This window comes from Pongo pygmaeus, chromosome 8 (assembly GCF_028885625.2).
Source record: "Pongo pygmaeus isolate AG05252 chromosome 8, NHGRI_mPonPyg2-v2.0_pri, whole genome shotgun sequence".
Lineage (NCBI taxonomy): Eukaryota > Metazoa > Chordata > Mammalia > Primates > Hominidae > Pongo > Pongo pygmaeus.
In genome coordinates, this window is record NC_072381.2 from 42,430,213 (window position 1) to 42,448,487 (window position 18,275).

Genomic DNA, 18,275 nt, shown 5'->3' on the forward strand with positions numbered 1-18,275 from the left:
AGTGTTTATTTGGAGCGCTTTGACGCCTATGCTGGAAAAGGAAATATCTTCACATAAAAACTAGACAGAAGCATTCTCAGAAACTTCTTGTGGTGAGTGCATTGTACTCACAGACTTGAACATTCCTCTTGAGAGATCAGTTTGGAAACACTCCTTTTGTAGAATCTGCAAGTGTTTATTTGGATCGCTTTGACGCCTATGCTGGAAAAGGAAATATCTTCACCTAAAAACTACACAGAAGCATTCTCAGAAACTTCTCTGTGATGAGTGCATTCAACTCACAGACTTGAACGTTTCTTTTGACAGGACAGTCTTGAAACACTCCTTTTGTAGAATCTGCAAGTGTTTATTTCGAGCGCTTTGAGGCCTATGCTGGAAAAGGAAGTATCTTCACATAACAACTACACAGAAGCATTCTCAGAAACTTCTTTGTGATGAGGGCATTCAACTCACAGACTTGAGCCTTTCTTTTGAAAGAGCAGTTTTGAAACACTCTTTTTGTAGAATCTGCAAGTGGAAATTTGGAGCGCTTTAAGGCCTATTCTGGGAAAAGAAATATCTTCACCTAAAAACTAGACAGAAGCATTCTCACAAACTTCTGTGTGATTACTGCATTCAACTCACAGACTTGAACATTCCCTCTGATAGAGCAGTTTGGAAACACTCCTTTTGTAGAATCTGCAAGTGATTATTTGGATCGCTTTGACGCCTATGCTGGAAAAGGAAATATCTTCACCTAAAAACTACACAGATGCATTCTCAGAAACTTCTCTGTGATGAGTGCATTCAACTCACAGACTTGAACGTTTCTTTTGATAGGACAGTTTTGAAACACTCCTTTTGTAGAATCTGCAAGTGTTTATTTCGAGCACTTTGAGGCCTGTGCTGGAAAAGGAAGTATCTTCACATAACAACTACACAGAAGCTTTCTCAGAAACTTCTTTGTGATCAGTGCATTCTACTCATAGAGTTGAAGCCTCTTTTTGGTGGAAGAGTTTTCAAGCTCTCTTTTTGTAGAATCTGCAAGTGCATATTTGGAGCGCTCTGAGGCCTGTGCTGGGAAATGAAATATCTTCACCTAAAAACTACACAGAAGCATTCTCAGAAACTTCTGTGTGATGAGTGCATTCAACTCACAGACTTGTACATTCCCTCTGATAGAGCAGTTTGGAAACACTCCTTTTGTAGAATCTGCAAGTGTTTATTTGGAGCGCTTTGACGCCTATGCTGGAAAAGGAAATATCTTCACATAATAACTAGACAGAAGCATTCTCAGAAACTTCTTTGTGGTGAGTGCATTGTGCTCACAGACTTGAACATTCCTCTTGAGAGATCAGTTTGGAAACACTCCTTTTGTAGAATCTGCAAGTGTTTATTTCGAGCGCTTTGAGGCCTATGCTGGAAAAGGAAGTATCTTCACATAACAACTACACAGAAGCATTCTCAGAAACTTCTTTGTGATGATTGCATTCAGCTCACAGACTTGAGCCTTTCCTTTGAAAGAGCAGTTGTGAAACACTGTTTTTGTAGAATCTGCAAGTGGAAATTTGGAGCGCTTTAAGGCTTATTCTGGGAAAAGAAATATCTTCACCTAAAAACTAGACAGAAGCATTGTCACAAACTTCTGTGTGATTACTGCATTCAACTCACAGACTTGAACATTCCCTCTGATAGAACAGTTTGGAAACACTCCTTTTGTAGAATCTGCAAGTGTTTATTTGGATCGCTTTGAGGCCTAAGCTGGAAAATGAAATATCTTCAGCTAAAAACTACACAGAAGCATTCTCAGAAACTTCTCTGTGATGGGTGCATTCAACTCACAGACTTGAACGTTTCTTTTGATAGGACAGTTTTGAAACACTCCTTTTGTAGAATCTGCAAGTGTTTATTTCGAGCGCTTTGAGGCCTATGCTGGAAAAGGAATTATCTTCCCATAACAACTACACAGAAGCATTCTCAGAAACTTCTTTGTGATGAGGGCATTCAATTCACAGACTTGAGCCTTTCTTTTGAAAGAGCAGTTTTGAAACACTCTTTTTGTAGAATCTGCAAGTGGAAATTTGGAGCGCTTTAAGGCCTATTCTGGGAAAAGAAATATCTTCACCTAAAAACTAGACAGAAGCATCCTCACAAACTTCTGTGTGATTACTGCATTCAACTCACAGACTTAAACATTCCCTCTGATAGAGCAGTTTGGATACACTCCTTTTGTAGAATCTGCAAGTGTTTATTTGGATCGCTTTGGCGCCTATGCTGGAAAAGGAAATATCTTCACCTAAAAACTACACAGAAGCATTCTCAGAAACTTCTCTGTGATGAGTGCATTCAACTCACAGACTTGAACGTTTCTTTTGATAGGACAGTTTTGAAACACTCCTTTTGTAGAATCTGCAATTGTTTATTTCGAGTACTTTGAGGCCTGTGCTGGAAAAGGAATTATCTTCACATAAAAACTACACAGAAGCATTCTCAGAAACTTCTTTGTGATGAGGGCATTTAACTCACAGACTTGAGCCTTTCTTTTGAAAGAGCAGTTTTGAAACACTCTTTTTGTAGAATCTGCAAGTGGAAATTTGGAGCGCTTTAAGGCCTATTCTGGGAAAAGAAATATCTTCACCTAAAAACTAGACAGAAGCATTCTCACAAACTTCTGTGTGATTACTGCATTCAACTCACAGACTTGAACATTCCCTCTGATAGAGCAGTTTGGAAACACACCTTTTGTAGAATCTGCAAGTGTTTATTTGGATCGCTTTGACGCCTATGCTGGAAAAGGAAATATCTTCACCTAAAAACTACACAGAAGCATTCTCAGAAACTTCTCTGTGATGAGTGCATTCAACTCACAGACTTGAACGTTTCTTTTGATAGGACAGTTTTGAAACCCTCCTTTTTTAGAATCTGCAAGTGTTTATTTCGAGCGCTTTGGGGCCTGTGCTGGAAAAGGAAGTATCTTCACATAACAACTACACAGAAGCTTTCTCAGAAACTTCTTTGCGATGAGTGCATTCAACTCACAGAGTTGAGCCTTTCTTTTGAAAGAGCAGTTTTGAAACACTCTTTTTGTAGAATCTGCAAGTGGATATTTGGAGAGCTTTAAGGCCTATTCTGGGAAAAGAAATATCTTCACCTAAAAACTAGACTGAAGAATTCTCACAACCTTCTGTGTGAATAGTGCATTCTACTCACAGACTTGAACATTCCTTTTGATAGAGCAGTTTGGAAACACTCCTTTAGTAGAATCTGCAAGTGTTTATTTGGAGCGCTTTGACGCCTATGCTGGAAAAGGAAATATCTTCACATAAAAACTAGACAGAAGCATTCTCAGAAACTTCTTTGTGATGAGTGCATTCTACTCATAGAGTTGAAGCCTCTTTTTGGTGGAAGAGTTTTCAAGCTCTCTTTTTGTAGAATCTGCAAGTGCATAATTGGAACGCTCTGAGGCCTGTGCTGGGAAATGTAATATCTTCACCTAAAAACAACACAGAAGCATTCTCAGAAACTTCTGTGTGATGAGTGCATTCAACTCACAGACTTGAACATTCCCTCTGATAGAGCAGTTTGGAAACACTCCTTTTGTAGAATCTGTAAGTGTTTATTTGGATCGCTTTGACGCCTATGCTGGAAAAGGAAATATCTTCACCTAAAAAGTACACAGAAGCATTCTCAGAAACTTCTCTGTGATGAGTGCATTCAACTCACAGACTTGAAAGTTTCTTTTGATAGGACAGTTTTGAAACACTCCTTTTGTAGAATCTGCAAGTGTTTATTTCGAGCGCTTTGAGGCCTGTGCTGGAAAAGGAAGTATCTTCACATAACAACTACACAGAAGCTTTCTCAGAAACTTCTTTGCGATGAGTGCATTCAACTCACAGACTTGAGCCTTTCTTTTGAAAGAGCAGTTTTGCAACACTCTTTTTGTAGAATCTGCAAGTGGATATTTGGAGCGCTTTAAGGCCTATTCTGGGAAAAGAAATATCTTCACGTAAAAACTGGACAGAAGAATTCTCACAAACTTCTGTGTGATTACTGCATTCAACTCACAGACTTGAACATTGCTTTCGATAGAGCAGTTTGGAAACACTCCTTTAGTAGAATCTTCAAGTGTTTATTTGGAGCGCTTTGACGCCTATGCTGGAAAAGGAAATATCTTCACATAAAAACTAGACAGAAGCATTCTCAGAAACTTCTTTTTGATGAGTGCATTCTACTCATAGAGTTGAAGCCTCTTTTTGGGGGAAGAGTTTTCAAGCTCTCTTTTTGTAGAATCTGCAAGTGCATAATTGGAACGCTCTGAGGCCTGTGCTGGGAAATGAAATATCTTCACCTGAAAACTACACAGAAGCATTCTCAGAAACTTCTGTGTGATGAGTGCATTCAACTCACAGACTTGAACATTCCCTCTGCTAGAGCAGTTTGGAAACACTCCTTTTGTAGAATCTGTAAGTGTTTATTTGGAGCGCTTTGACGCCTATGCTGGAAAAGGAAATATCTTCACATAAAAACTAGACAGAAGCATTCTCAGAAACTTCTTTGTGGTGAGTGCAGTGTACTCACAGACTTGAACATTCCTCTTGAGAGATCAGTTTGGTAACACTCCTTTTGTAGAATCTGCAAGTGTTTATTTGGATCGCTTTGACGCCTATGCTGGAAAAGGAATTATCTTCACCTAAAAACTACACAGAAGCATTCTCAGAAACTTCTCTGTGATGAGTGCATTCAACTCACAGGCTTGAACGTTTCTTTTGACAGGACAGTCCTGAAACACTCCTTTTGTAGAATCTGCAAGTGTTTATTTCGAGCGCTTTGAGGCCTATGCTGGAAAAGGAAGTATCTTCACATAACAACTACACAGAAGCATTCTCAGAAACTGCTTTGTGATGAGTGCATTCAGCTCACAGACTTGAGCCTTTCCTTTGAAAGAGCAGTTTTGAAACACTCTTTTTGTAGAATCTGCAAGTGGAAATTTGGAGCGCTTTAAGGCTTATTCTGGGAAAAGAAATATCTTACCCTTAAAACTAGACAGAAGCATTCTCATAAACTTCTGTGTGATTACTGCATTCAACTCACAGAATTTAACATTCCCTCTGATAGAACAGTTTGGAAACACTCCTTTTGTAGAATCTGCAAGTGTTTATTTGGATCGCTTTGACGCCTGTGCTGGAAAAGGAAATATCTTCAGCTAAAAACTACACAGAAGCATTCTCAGAAACTTCTCTGTGATGAGTGCATTCAACTCACAGACTTGAACGTTTCTTTTGATAGGACAGTTTTGAAACACTCCTTTTGTAGAATCTGCAAGTGTTTATTTCGAGCGCTTTGAGGCCTATGCTGGAAAAGGAATTATCTTCACATAACAACTACACAGAAGCATTCTCAGAAACTACTTTGTGATGAGTGCATTCAACTCACAGACTTTAACGTCTCTCATTATAGGACAGTTTTCAAACACTCCTTTCGTAGAGTCTGCAAGTGTTTATTTCGAGCGCTTTGAGGCCTATGCTGGAAAAGGAAGTATCTTCACATAACAACTACACAGAAGCATTCTCAGAAACTTCTTTGTGATGAGTGCATTCAACTCACAGACTTGAGCCATTCTTTTCAAAGAGCAGTTTTGAAACACTCTTTTTGTAGAATCTGCAAGTGGATATTTGGAGCACTTTAAGGCCTATGCTGGGAAAAGAAATATCTTCACCTAAAAACTAGACAGAAGCAATCTCACAAACTTCTGTGTGATTAGTGCATTCAACTCACAGACTTGAACATTGCTTTTGATAGAGCAGTTTGGAAACACTCTTTTGTAGAATCTGCAAGTGTTTATTGGGAGCGCTTTGACGCCTATGCTGGAAAAGGAAATATCTTCACATAAAAATTAGACAGAAGCATTCTCAGAAACTTCTTTGTGATGAGTGCATTCTACTCACAGAATTGAAGCCTCTTTTTGTTTGAAGAGTTTTCAAGCTGTCTTTTTGAAGAATCTGCAAGTGCATATTTGGAGCGCTCCGAGGCCTATGCTGGGAAATGTAATATCTTCACCTAAAAACTACACAGAAGCATTCTCAGAAGCTTCTGTGTGATGAGTGCATTCAACTCACAGACTTGAACGTTTCTTTTGATAGGACAGTTTTGAAACACTCCTTTCCTAGAATCTGCAAGTGTTTATTCGAGCGCTTTGGGGCCAATGCTGGAAAAGGAAGTATCTTCACATAACAACTACACAGAAGCATTCTCAGAAACTTCTTTGTGATGAGTGCATTCAACTCACGGACTTGAGCCTTCCTTTTGAAAGAGCAGTTTTGAAACACTCTTTTTGTAGAGTCTGCAAGTGGATATTTGGAGGGCTTTGAGGCCTATGCTGGGAAAGGAAATATCTTCACCTGAAACTAGAAAGAAGCATTCTCACAAACTTTGTGTGATTACTGCATTCAACTCACAAACTTGAACATTCGCACTGATAGAGCAGTTTGGAAACACTCCTTTTGTAGAATCTGCAAGTGTTTATTTGCAGCGCTTTGACGCCTTTGCTGGAAAAGGAAATATCTTCACATAAAAACTACACAGAAGCATTCTCAGAAACTTCTTTGTGATGAGTGCATTCTACTCACAGAGTTGAAGCCTCTTTTTTGTGGGAGAGTTTTCAAGCTCTCTTTTTGTAGAATCTACAAGTGCATATTTGGAGCGCTCTGAGGCCTGTGCTGGGAAATGAAATATCTTCACCTAAAAATTACACAGAAGCATTCTCAGAAACTTCTGTGTGATGAGTGCATTCAACTCACAGACTTGAACGTTTATTTTGATAGGACAGTTTTGAAACACTCCTTTCGTAGAATCTGCAAGTGTTTATTTCGAGCGCTTTGAGACCTATGCTAGAAAAGGAAATATCTTCACATAACAACTACACAGAAGCATTCTCAGAAACTTCTTTGTGATGAGCGCATTCAACTCACAGACTTGAGCCTTCCTTTTGAAAGAGCAGTTTTGAAACACTCTTTTTGTAGAGTCTGCAAGTGGATATTTGCAGGGCATTGAGGCCTATGCTGGGAAAAGAAATATCTTCACCTAAAAACTAGACAAAAGCATTCTCACAAACTTCTGTGTGATTACTGCATTCAACTCACAGACTTGAACATTCCCTCTGAAACAGCAGTTTGGAAACACTCCTTTTGTAAAATCTGCAAGTGTTTATTTGGATCGCTTTGACGCCTATGCTGGAAAAGGAAATATCTTCACCTAAAAACTACACAGAAGCATTCTCAGAAACTTCTCTGTGATGAGTGCATTCAACTCACCGACTTGAACGTTTCTTCTGATAGGACAGTTTTGAAACACTCCTTTTGTAGAATCTACAAGTGTTTATTTCGAACGCTTTGAGGCCTGTACTGGAAAAGGTAGTATCTTCACATAACAACTGCACAGAAGCATTCTCAGAAACTTCTTTGTGATGAGTGCATTCAACTCACAGACTTGAGCCTTTCTTTTGAAAGAGCAGTTTTGAAACCCTCTTTTTGTAGAATCTGCAAGTGGATATTTGGAGCTTTTTAAGGCCTATTCTGAGAAAAGAAATATCTTCACCTAAAAACTAGACAGAAGAATTTTCACAAACTTCTGTGTGATTAGTGCATTCAACTCACAGACTTGAACATTGCTTTTGATAGAGCAGTTTGGAAACACTCCTTTAGTAGAATCTGCAAGTGTTTATTTGGAGCGCTTTGACGGCTATGCTGGAAAAGGAAATATCTTCACATAAATACTAGACAGAAGTATTCTCAGAAACTTCTTTGTGATGAGTGAATTCTACTCATACAGTTGAAGCCTCTTTTTGGTGGAAGAGTTTTCAAGCTCTCTTTTTGTAGAATCTGCAAGTGCATATTTGGAGCACTCTGAGGACATTGCTGGGAAATGAAATATCTTCACCTAAAAACTACACAGAAGCATTCTCAGAAACTTCTCTGTGATGAGTGCATTCAACTCACAGACTTGAACGTTTATTTTGATAGGACAGTTTTGAAACACTCCTTTCGTAGAATCTGCAAGTGTTTATTTCGAGCGCTTTGAGGCCTATGCTGGAAAAGGAAGTATCTTCACATAACAACTACACAGAAGCATTCTCAGAAACTTCTTTGTGATGAGTGCATTCAACTCACCGACTTTAACGTCTCTTTGATAGGACAGTTTTCAAACAATCCTTTCGTAGAGTCTGCAAGTGTTTATTTCGAGCGCTTTGAGGTCTATGCTGGAAAAGGAACTATCTTCACATAACAACTACACAGAAGCATTCTCAGAAACTTCTTTGGGATGAGTGCATTCAACTCACAGACTTGAGCCATTCTTTTCAAAGAGCAGTTTTCAAACACTCTTTTTGTAGAATCTGCAAGTGGATATTTGGAGCACTTTATGGCCTATGCTGGGAAAAGAAATATCTTCACCTAAAAACTAGACAGAAGCATTCTCACAAACTTCTGCGTGATTACTGCATTCAACTCACAGACTTGAACATTGCTTTTGATACAGCAGTTTGGAAAAACTCCTTTTGTAGAATCTGCAAGTGTTTATTTGGAGCGCTTTGACGCCTATGCTGGAAAAGGAAATATCTTCACATAAAACCTAGACAGAAGCATTCCAAGAAACTTCTTGGTGATGAGTGCATTCTACTCACAGAGTTGAAGCCTCTTTTTGTTTGAAGAGTTTTCAAGCTGTCTTTTTGAAGAATCTGCAAGTGCATATTTGGAGCGCTCCGGGGCCTATGCTGGGAAATGAAATATCTTCACCTAAAAACTACACAGAAGCATTCTCAGAAACTTCTGTGTGATGAGTGCATTCAACTCACAGACTTGAACATTCCTCTTGATAGAGCAGTTTGGAAACACTCCTTTTGTAGAATCTGCAAGTGTTTATTTGTATCCCTTTGACGCCTATGCTGGAAAAGGAAATATCTTCAACTAAAAACTACACAGAAGCATTCTCAGAAACTTCTCTGTGATGAGTGCATTCAACTCACAGACTTGAACGATTCTTTTGATAGGAGAGTCTTGAAACACTCCTTTTGTAGAATCTGCAAGTGTTTATTTCGAGCGCTTTGAGGCCTATGCTGGAAAAGGAAGTATCTTCACATCACAACTACACAGAAGCATTCTCAGAAACTTCTTTGTGATGAGTGCATTCAACTCACAGACTTGAGCCATTCTTTTCAAAGAGCAGTTTTGAAACACTCTTTTTGTAGAATCTGCAAGTGGATATTTGGAGCACTTTAAGGCCTATGCTGGGAAAAGAAATATCTTCACCTAAAAACTAGACAGAAGCAATCTCACAAACTTCTGTGTGATTAGTGCATTCAACTCACAGACTTGAACATTGCTTTTGATAGAGCAGTTTGGAAACACTCTTTTGTAGAATCTGCAAGTGTTTATTGGGAGCGCTTTGACGCCTATGCTGGAAAAGGAAATATCTTCACATAAAAACTAGACAGAAGCATTCTCAGAAACTTCTTTGTGATGAGTGCATTCTACCCACAGAATTGAAGCCTCTTTTTGTTTGAACAGTTTTCAAGCTGTCTTTTTGAAGAATCTGCATGTGCATATTTGGAGCGCTCCGAGGCCTATGCTGGGAAATGAAATATCTTCACCTAAAAACTACACAGAAGCATTCTCAGAAACTTCTGTGTGATGAGTGCATTCAACTCACAGACTTGAACGTTTCTTTTGATAGGACAGTTTTGAAACACTCCTTTCCTAGAATCTGCAAGTGTTTATTCGAGCGCTTTGGGGCCAATGCTGGAAAAAGAAGTATCTTCACATAACAACTACACAGAAGCATTCTCAGAAACTTCTTTGTGATGAGGGCATTCAACTCCCGGACTTGAGCCTTCCTTTTGAAAGAGCAGTTTTGAAACACTCTTTTTGTAGAGTCTGCAAGTGGATATTTGGAGGGCTTTGAGGCCTATGCTGGGAAAGGAAATATCTTCACCTGAAACTAGAAAGAAGCATTCTCACAAACTTTGTGTGATTACTGCATTCAACTCACAAACTTGAACATTCGCACTGATAGAGCAGTTTGGAAACACTCCTTTTGTAGAATCTGCAAGTGTTTATTTGCAGCGCTTTGACGCCTATGCTGGAAAAGGAAATATCTTCACATAAAAACTACACAGAAGCATTCTCAGAAACTTCTTTGTGATGAGTGCATTCTACTCACAGAGTTGAAGCCTCTTTTTTGTGGGAGAGTTTTCAAGCTCTCTTTTTGTAGAATCTACAAGTGCATATTTGGAGCGCTCTGAGGCCTGTGCTGGGAAATGAAATATCTTCACCTAAAAATTACACAGAAGCATTCTCAGAAACTTCTGTGTGATGAGTGCATTCAACTCACAGACTTGAACGTTTATTTTGATAGGACAGTTTTGAAACACTCCTTTCGTAGAATCTGCAAGTGTTTATTTCGAGCGCTTTGAGGCCTATGCTAGAAAAGGAAATATCTTCACATAACAACTACACAGAAGCATTCTCAGAAACTTCTTTGTGATGAGTGCATTCAACTCACAGACTTGAGCCTTCCTTTTGAAAGAGCAGTTTTGAAACACTCTTTTTGTAGAGTCTGCAAGTGGATATTTGCAGGGCATTGAGGCCTATGCTGGGAAAAGAAATATCTTCACCTAAAAACTAGACAAAAGCATTCTCACAAACTTCTGTGTGATTACTGCATTCAACTCACAGACTTGAACATTCCCTCTGATAGAGCAGTTTGGAAACACTCCTTTTGTAAAATCTGCAAGTGTTTATTTGGATCGCTTTGACGCCTATGCTGGAAAAGGAAATATCTTCACCTAAAAACTACACAGAAGCATTCTCAGAAACTTCTCTGTGATGAGTGCATTCAACTCACCGACTTGAACGTTTCTTTTGATAGGACAGTTTTGAAACACTCCTTTTGTAGAATCTGCAAGTGCTTATTTCGAACGCTTTGAGGCCTGTACTGGAAAAGGAAGTATCTTCACATAACAACTGCACAGAAGCATTCTCAGAAACTTCTTTGTGATGCGTGCATTCAACTCACAGACTTGAGCCTTTCTTTTGAAAGAGCAGTTTTGAAACCCTCTTTTTGTAGAATCTGCAAGTGGATATTTGGAGCTTTTTAGGGCCTATTCTGGGAAAAGAAATATCTTCACCTAAAAACTAGACAGAAGAATTTTCACAAACTTCTGTGTGATTAGTGCATTCAACTCACAGACTTGAACATTGCTTTTGATAGAGCAGTTTGGAAACACTCCTTTAGTAGAATCTGCAAGTCTTTATTTGGAGCGCTTTGACGGCTATGCTGGAAAAGGAAATATCTTCACATAAAAACTAGACAGAAGCATTCTCAGAAACTTCTTTGTGATGAGTGCATTCTACTCATAGAGTTGAAGCCTCCTTTTGGTGGAAGAGTTTTCAAGCTCTCTTTTTGTAGAATCTGCAAGTGCATATTTGGAGCGCTCTGAGGCCTGTGCTGGGAAATGAAATATCTTCACCTAAAAACTACACAGAAGCATTCTCAGAAACTTCTGTGTGATGAGTGCATTCAACTCACAGACTTGAACGTTTATTTTGATAGGACAGTTTTGAAACACTCCTTTCGTAGAATCTGCAAGTATTTATTTCGAGCGCTTTGAGGCCTATGCTGGAAAAGGAAGTATCTTCACATAACAACTACACAGAAGCATTCTCAGAAACTTCTTTGTGATGAGTGCATTCAACTCACAGACTTGAGCCATTCTTTTCAAAGAGCAGTTTTGAAACACTCTTTTTGTAGAATCTGCAAGTGGATATTTGGAGCACTTTAAGGCCTATTCTGGGAAAAGAAATATCTTCACCTAAAAACTAGACAGAAGAATTCTCACAAACTTCTGTGTGAATAGTGCATTCTACTCACAGACTTGAACATTGCTTTTGATTGAGCAGTTTGGAAACACTCCTTTAGTAGAATCTGCAAGTGTTTATTTGGAGCGCTTTGACGCCTATGCTGGAAAAGGAAATATCTTCACATAAAAACTAGACAGAAGCATTCTCAGAAACTTCTTTGTGATGAGTGCATTCTACTCATAGAGTTGAAGCCTCTTTTTTGTGGAAGAGTTTTCAAGCTCTCTTTTTGTAGAATCTGCAAGTGCATATTTGGAGCGCTCTGAGGCCTGTGCTGGGAAATGAAATATCTTCACCTAAAAACTACACAGAAGCATTCTCAGAAACTTCTGTGTGATGAGTGCATTCAACTCACAGACTTGAACATACCCTCTGATAGAGCAGTTTGGAAACACTCCTTTTGTAGAATCTGCAAGTGTTTATTTGGAGCGCTTTGACGCCTATGCTGGAAAAGGAAATATCTTCACATAAAAACTAGACAGAAGCATTCTCAGAAACTTCTTGTGGTGAGTGCATTGTACTCACAGACTTGAACATTCCTCTTGAGAGATCAGTTTGGAAACACTCCTTTTGTAGAATCTGCAAGTGTTTATTGGGATCGCTTTGACGCCTATGCTGGAAAAGGAAATATCTTCACCTAAAAACTACACAGAAGCATTCTCAGAAACTTCTCTGTGATGAGTGCATTCAACTCACAGGCTTGAACGTTTCTTTTGACAGGACAGTCTTGAAACACTCCTTTTGTAGAATCTACAAGTGTTTATTTCGAACGCTTTGAGGCCTGTACTGGAAAAGGAAGTATCTTCACATAACAACTGCACAGAAGCATTCTCAGAAACTTCTTTGTGATGAGTGCATTCAACTCACAGACTTGAGCCTTTCTTTTGAAAGAGCAGTTTTGAAACCCTCTTTTTGTAGAATCTGCAAGTGGATATTTGGAGCTTTTTAAGGCCTATTCTGAGAAAAGAAATATCTTCACCTAAAAACTAGACAGAAGAATTTTCACAAACTTCTGTGTGATTAGTGCATTCAACTCACAGACTTGAACATTGCTTTTGATAGAGCAGTTTGGAAACACTCCTTTAGTAGAATCTGCAAGTGTTTATTTGGAGCGCTTTGACGGCTATGCTGGAAAAGGAAATATCTTCACATAAATACTAGACAGAAGTATTCTCAGAAACTTCTTTGTGATGAGTGAATTCTACTCATACAGTTGAAGCCTCTTTTTGGTGGAAGAGTTTTCAAGCTCTCTTTTTGTAGAATCTGCAAGTGCATATTTGGAGCACTCTGAGGACATTGCTGGGAAATGAAATATCTTCACCTAAAAACTACACAGAAGCATTCTCAGAAACTTCTCTGTGATGAGTGCATTCAACTCACAGACTTGAACGTTTATTTTGATAGGACAGTTTTGAAACACTCCTTTCGTAGAATCTGCAAGTGTTTATTTCGAGCGCTTTGAGGCCTATGCTGGAAAAGGAAGTATCTTCACATAACAACTACACAGAAGCATTCTCAGAAACTTCTTTGTGATGAGTGCATTCAACTCACCGACTTTAACGTCTCTTTGATAGGACAGTTTTCAAACAATCCTTTCGTAGAGTCTGCAAGTGTTTATTTCGAGCGCTTTGAGGTCTATGCTGGAAAAGGAACTATCTTCACATAACAACTACACAGAAGCATTCTCAGAAACTTCTTTGGGATGAGTGCATTCAACTCACAGACTTGAGCCATTCTTTTCAAAGAGCAGTTTTCAAACACTCTTTTTGTAGAATCTGCAAGTGGATATTTGGAGCACTTTATGGCCTATGCTGGGAAAAGAAATATCTTCACCTAAAAACTAGACAGAAGCATTCTCACAAACTTCTGCGTGATTACTGCATTCAACTCACAGACTTGAACATTGCTTTTGATACAGCAGTTTGGAAAAACTCCTTTTGTAGAATCTGCAAGTGTTTATTTGGAGCGCTTTGACGCCTATGCTGGAAAAGGAAATATCTTCACATAAAACCTAGACAGAAGCATTCCAAGAAACTTCTTGGTGATGAGTGCATTCTACTCACAGAGTTGAAGCCTCTTTTTGTTTGAAGAGTTTTCAAGCTGTCTTTTTGAAGAATCTGCAAGTGCATATTTGGAGCGCTCCGGGGCCTATGCTGGGAAATGAAATATCTTCACCTAAAAACTACACAGAAGCATTCTCAGAAACTTCTGTGTGATGAGTGCATTCAACTCACAGACTTGAACATTCCTCTTGATAGAGCAGTTTGGAAACACTCCTTTTGTAGAATCTGCAAGTGTTTATTTGTATCCCTTTGACGCCTATGCTGGAAAAGGAAATATCTTCAACTAAAAACTACACAGAAGCATTCTCAGAAACTTCTCTGTGATGAGTGCATTCAACTCACAGACTTGAACGATTCTTTTGATAGGAGAGTCTTGAAACACTCCTTTTGTAGAATCTGCAAGTGTTTATTTCGAGCGCTTTGAGGCCTATGCTGGAAAAGGAAGTATCTTCACATCACAACTACACAGAAGCATTCTCAGAAACTTCTTTGTGATGAGTGCATTCAACTCACAGACTTGAGCCATTCTTTTCAAAGAGCAGTTTTGAAACACTCTTTTTGTAGAATCTGCAAGTGGATATTTGGAGCACTTTAAGGCCTATGCTGGGAAAAGAAATATCTTCACCTAAAAACTAGACAGAAGCAATCTCACAAACTTCTGTGTGATTAGTGCATTCAACTCACAGACTTGAACATTGCTTTTGATAGAGCAGTTTGGAAACACTCTTTTGTAGAATCTGCAAGTGTTTATTGGGAGCGCTTTGACGCCTATGCTGGAAAAGGAAATATCTTCACATAAAAACTAGACAGAAGCATTCTCAGAAACTTCTTTGTGATGAGTGCATTCTACCCACAGAATTGAAGCCTCTTTTTGTTTGAACAGTTTTCAAGCTGTCTTTTTGAAGAATCTGCATGTGCATATTTGGAGCGCTCCGAGGCCTATGCTGGGAAATGAAATATCTTCACCTAAAAACTACACAGAAGCATTCTCAGAAACTTCTGTGTGATGAGTGCATTCAACTCACAGACTTGAACGTTTCTTTTGATAGGACAGTTTTGAAACACTCCTTTCCTAGAATCTGCAAGTGTTTATTCGAGCGCTTTGGGGCCAATGCTGGAAAAAGAAGTATCTTCACATAACAACTACACAGAAGCATTCTCAGAAACTTCTTTGTGATGAGGGCATTCAACTCCCGGACTTGAGCCTTCCTTTTGAAAGAGCAGTTTTGAAACACTCTTTTTGTAGAGTCTGCAAGTGGATATTTGGAGGGCTTTGAGGCCTATGCTGGGAAAGGAAATATCTTCACCTGAAACTAGAAAGAAGCATTCTCACAAACTTTGTGTGATTACTGCATTCAACTCACAAACTTGAACATTCGCACTGATAGAGCAGTTTGGAAACACTCCTTTTGTAGAATCTGCAAGTGTTTATTTGCAGCGCTTTGACGCCTATGCTGGAAAAGGAAATATCTTCACATAAAAACTACACAGAAGCATTCTCAGAAACTTCTTTGTGATGAGTGCATTCTACTCACAGAGTTGAAGCCTCTTTTTTGTGGGAGAGTTTTCAAGCTCTCTTTTTGTAGAATCTACAAGTGCATATTTGGAGCGCTCTGAGGCCTGTGCTGGGAAATGAAATATCTTCACCTAAAAATTACACAGAAGCATTCTCAGAAACTTCTGTGTGATGAGTGCATTCAACTCACAGACTTGAACGTTTATTTTGATAGGACAGTTTTGAAACACTCCTTTCGTAGAATCTGCAAGTGTTTATTTCGAGCGCTTTGAGGCCTATGCTAGAAAAGGAAATATCTTCACATAACAACTACACAGAAGCATTCTCAGAAACTTCTTTGTGATGAGTGCATTCAACTCACAGACTTGAGCCTTCCTTTTGAAAGAGCAGTTTTGAAACACTCTTTTTGTAGAGTCTGCAAGTGGATATTTGCAGGGCATTGAGGCCTATGCTGGGAAAAGAAATATCTTCACCTAAAAACTAGACAAAAGCATTCTCACAAACTTCTGTGTGATTACTGCATTCAACTCACAGACTTGAACATTCCCTCTGATAGAGCAGTTTGGAAACACTCCTTTTGTAAAATCTGCAAGTGTTTATTTGGATCGCTTTGACGCCTATGCTGGAAAAGGAAATATCTTCACCTAAAAACTACACAGAAGCATTCTCAGAAACTTCTCTGTGATGAGTGCATTCAACTCACCGACTTGAACGTTTCTTTTGATAGGACAGTTTTGAAACACTCCTTTTGTAGAATCTGCAAGTGCTTATTTCGAACGCTTTGAGGCCTGTACTGGAAAAGGAAGTATCTTCACATAACAACTGCACAGAAGCATTCTCAGAAACTTCTTTGTGATGCGTGCATTCAACTCACAGACTTGAGCCTTTCTTTTGAAAGAGCAGTTTTGAAACCCTCTTTTTGTAGAATCTGCAAGTGGATATTTGGAGCTTTTTAGGGCCTATTCTGGGAAAAGAAATATCTTCACCTAAAAACTAGACAGAAGAATTTTCACAAACTTCTGTGTGATTAGTGCATTCAACTCACAGACTTGAACATTGCTTTTGATAGAGCAGTTTGGAAACACTCCTTTAGTAGAATCTGCAAGTCTTTATTTGGAGCGCTTTGACGGCTATGCTGGAAAAGGAAATATCTTCACATAAAAACTAGACAGAAGCATTCTCAGAAACTTCTTTGTGATGAGTGCATTCTACTCATAGAGTTGAAGCCTCCTTTTGGTGGAAGAGTTTTCAAGCTCTCTTTTTGTAGAATCTGCAAGTGCATATTTGGAGCGCTCTGAGGCCTGTGCTGGGAAATGAAATATCTTCACCTAAAAACTACACAGAAGCATTCTCAGAAACTTCTGTGTGATGAGTGCATTCAACTCACAGACTTGAACGTTTATTTTGATAGGACAGTTTTGAAACACTCCTTTCGTAGAATCTGCAAGTATTTATTTCGAGCGCTTTGAGGCCTATGCTGGAAAAGGAAGTATCTTCACATAACAACTACACAGAAGCATTCTCAGAAACTTCTTTGTGATGAGTGCATTCAACTCACAGACTTGAGCCATTCTTTTCAAAGAGCAGTTTTGAAACACTCTTTTTGTAGAATCTGCAAGTGGATATTTGGAGCACTTTAAGGCCTATTCTGGGAAAAGAAATATCTTCACCTAAAAACTAGACAGAAGAATTCTCACAAACTTCTGTGTGAATAGTGCATTCTACTCACAGACTTGAACATTGCTTTTGATAGAGCAGTTTGGAAACACTCCTTTAGTAGAATCTGCAAGTGTTTATTTGGAGCGCTTTGACGCCTATGCTGGAAAAGGAAATATCTTCACATAAAAACTAGACAGAAGCATTCTCAGAAACTTCTTTGTGATGAGTGCATTCTACTCATAGAGTTGAAGCCTCTTTTTTGTGGAAGAGTTTTCAAGCTCTCTTTTTGTAGAATCTGCAAGTGCATATTTGGAGCGCTCTGAGGCCTGTGCTGGGAAATGAAATATCTTCACCTAAAAACTACACAGAAGCATTCTCAGAAACTTCTGTGTGATGAGTGCATTCAACTCACAGACTTGAACATACCCTCTGATAGAGCAGTTTGGAAACACTCCTTTTGTAGAATCTGCAAGTGTTTATTTGGAGCGCTTTGACGCCTATGCTGGAAAAGGAAATATCTTCACATAAAAACTAGACAGAAGCATTCTCAGAAACTTCTTGTGGTGAGTGCATTGTACTCACAGACTTGAACATTCCTCTTGAGAGATCAGTTTGGAAACACTCCTTTTGTAGAATCTGCAAGTGTTTATTGGGATCGCTTTGACGCCTATGCTGGAAAAGGAAATATCTTCACCTAAAAACTACACAGAAGCATTCTCAGAAACTTCTCTGTGATGAGTGCATTCAACTCACAGACTTGAACGTTTCTTTTGACAGGACAGTCTTGAAACACTCCTTTTGTAGAATCTGCAAGTGTTTATTTCGAGCGCTTTGAGGCCTATGCTGGAAAAGGAAGTATCTTCACATAACAACTACACAGAAGCATTCTCAGAAACTTCTTTGTGATGAGGGCATTCAACTCACAGACTTGAGCCTTTCTTTTGAAAGAGCAGTTTTGAAACACTCTTTTTGTAGAATCTGCAAGTGGAAATTTGGAGCGCTTTAAGGCCTACTCTGGGAAAAGAAATATCTTCACCTAAAAACTAGACAGAAGCATTCTCACAAACTTCTGTGTGATTACTGCATTCAACTCACAGACTTGAACATTCCCTCTGATAGAGCAGTTTGGAAACACTCCTTTTGTAGAAT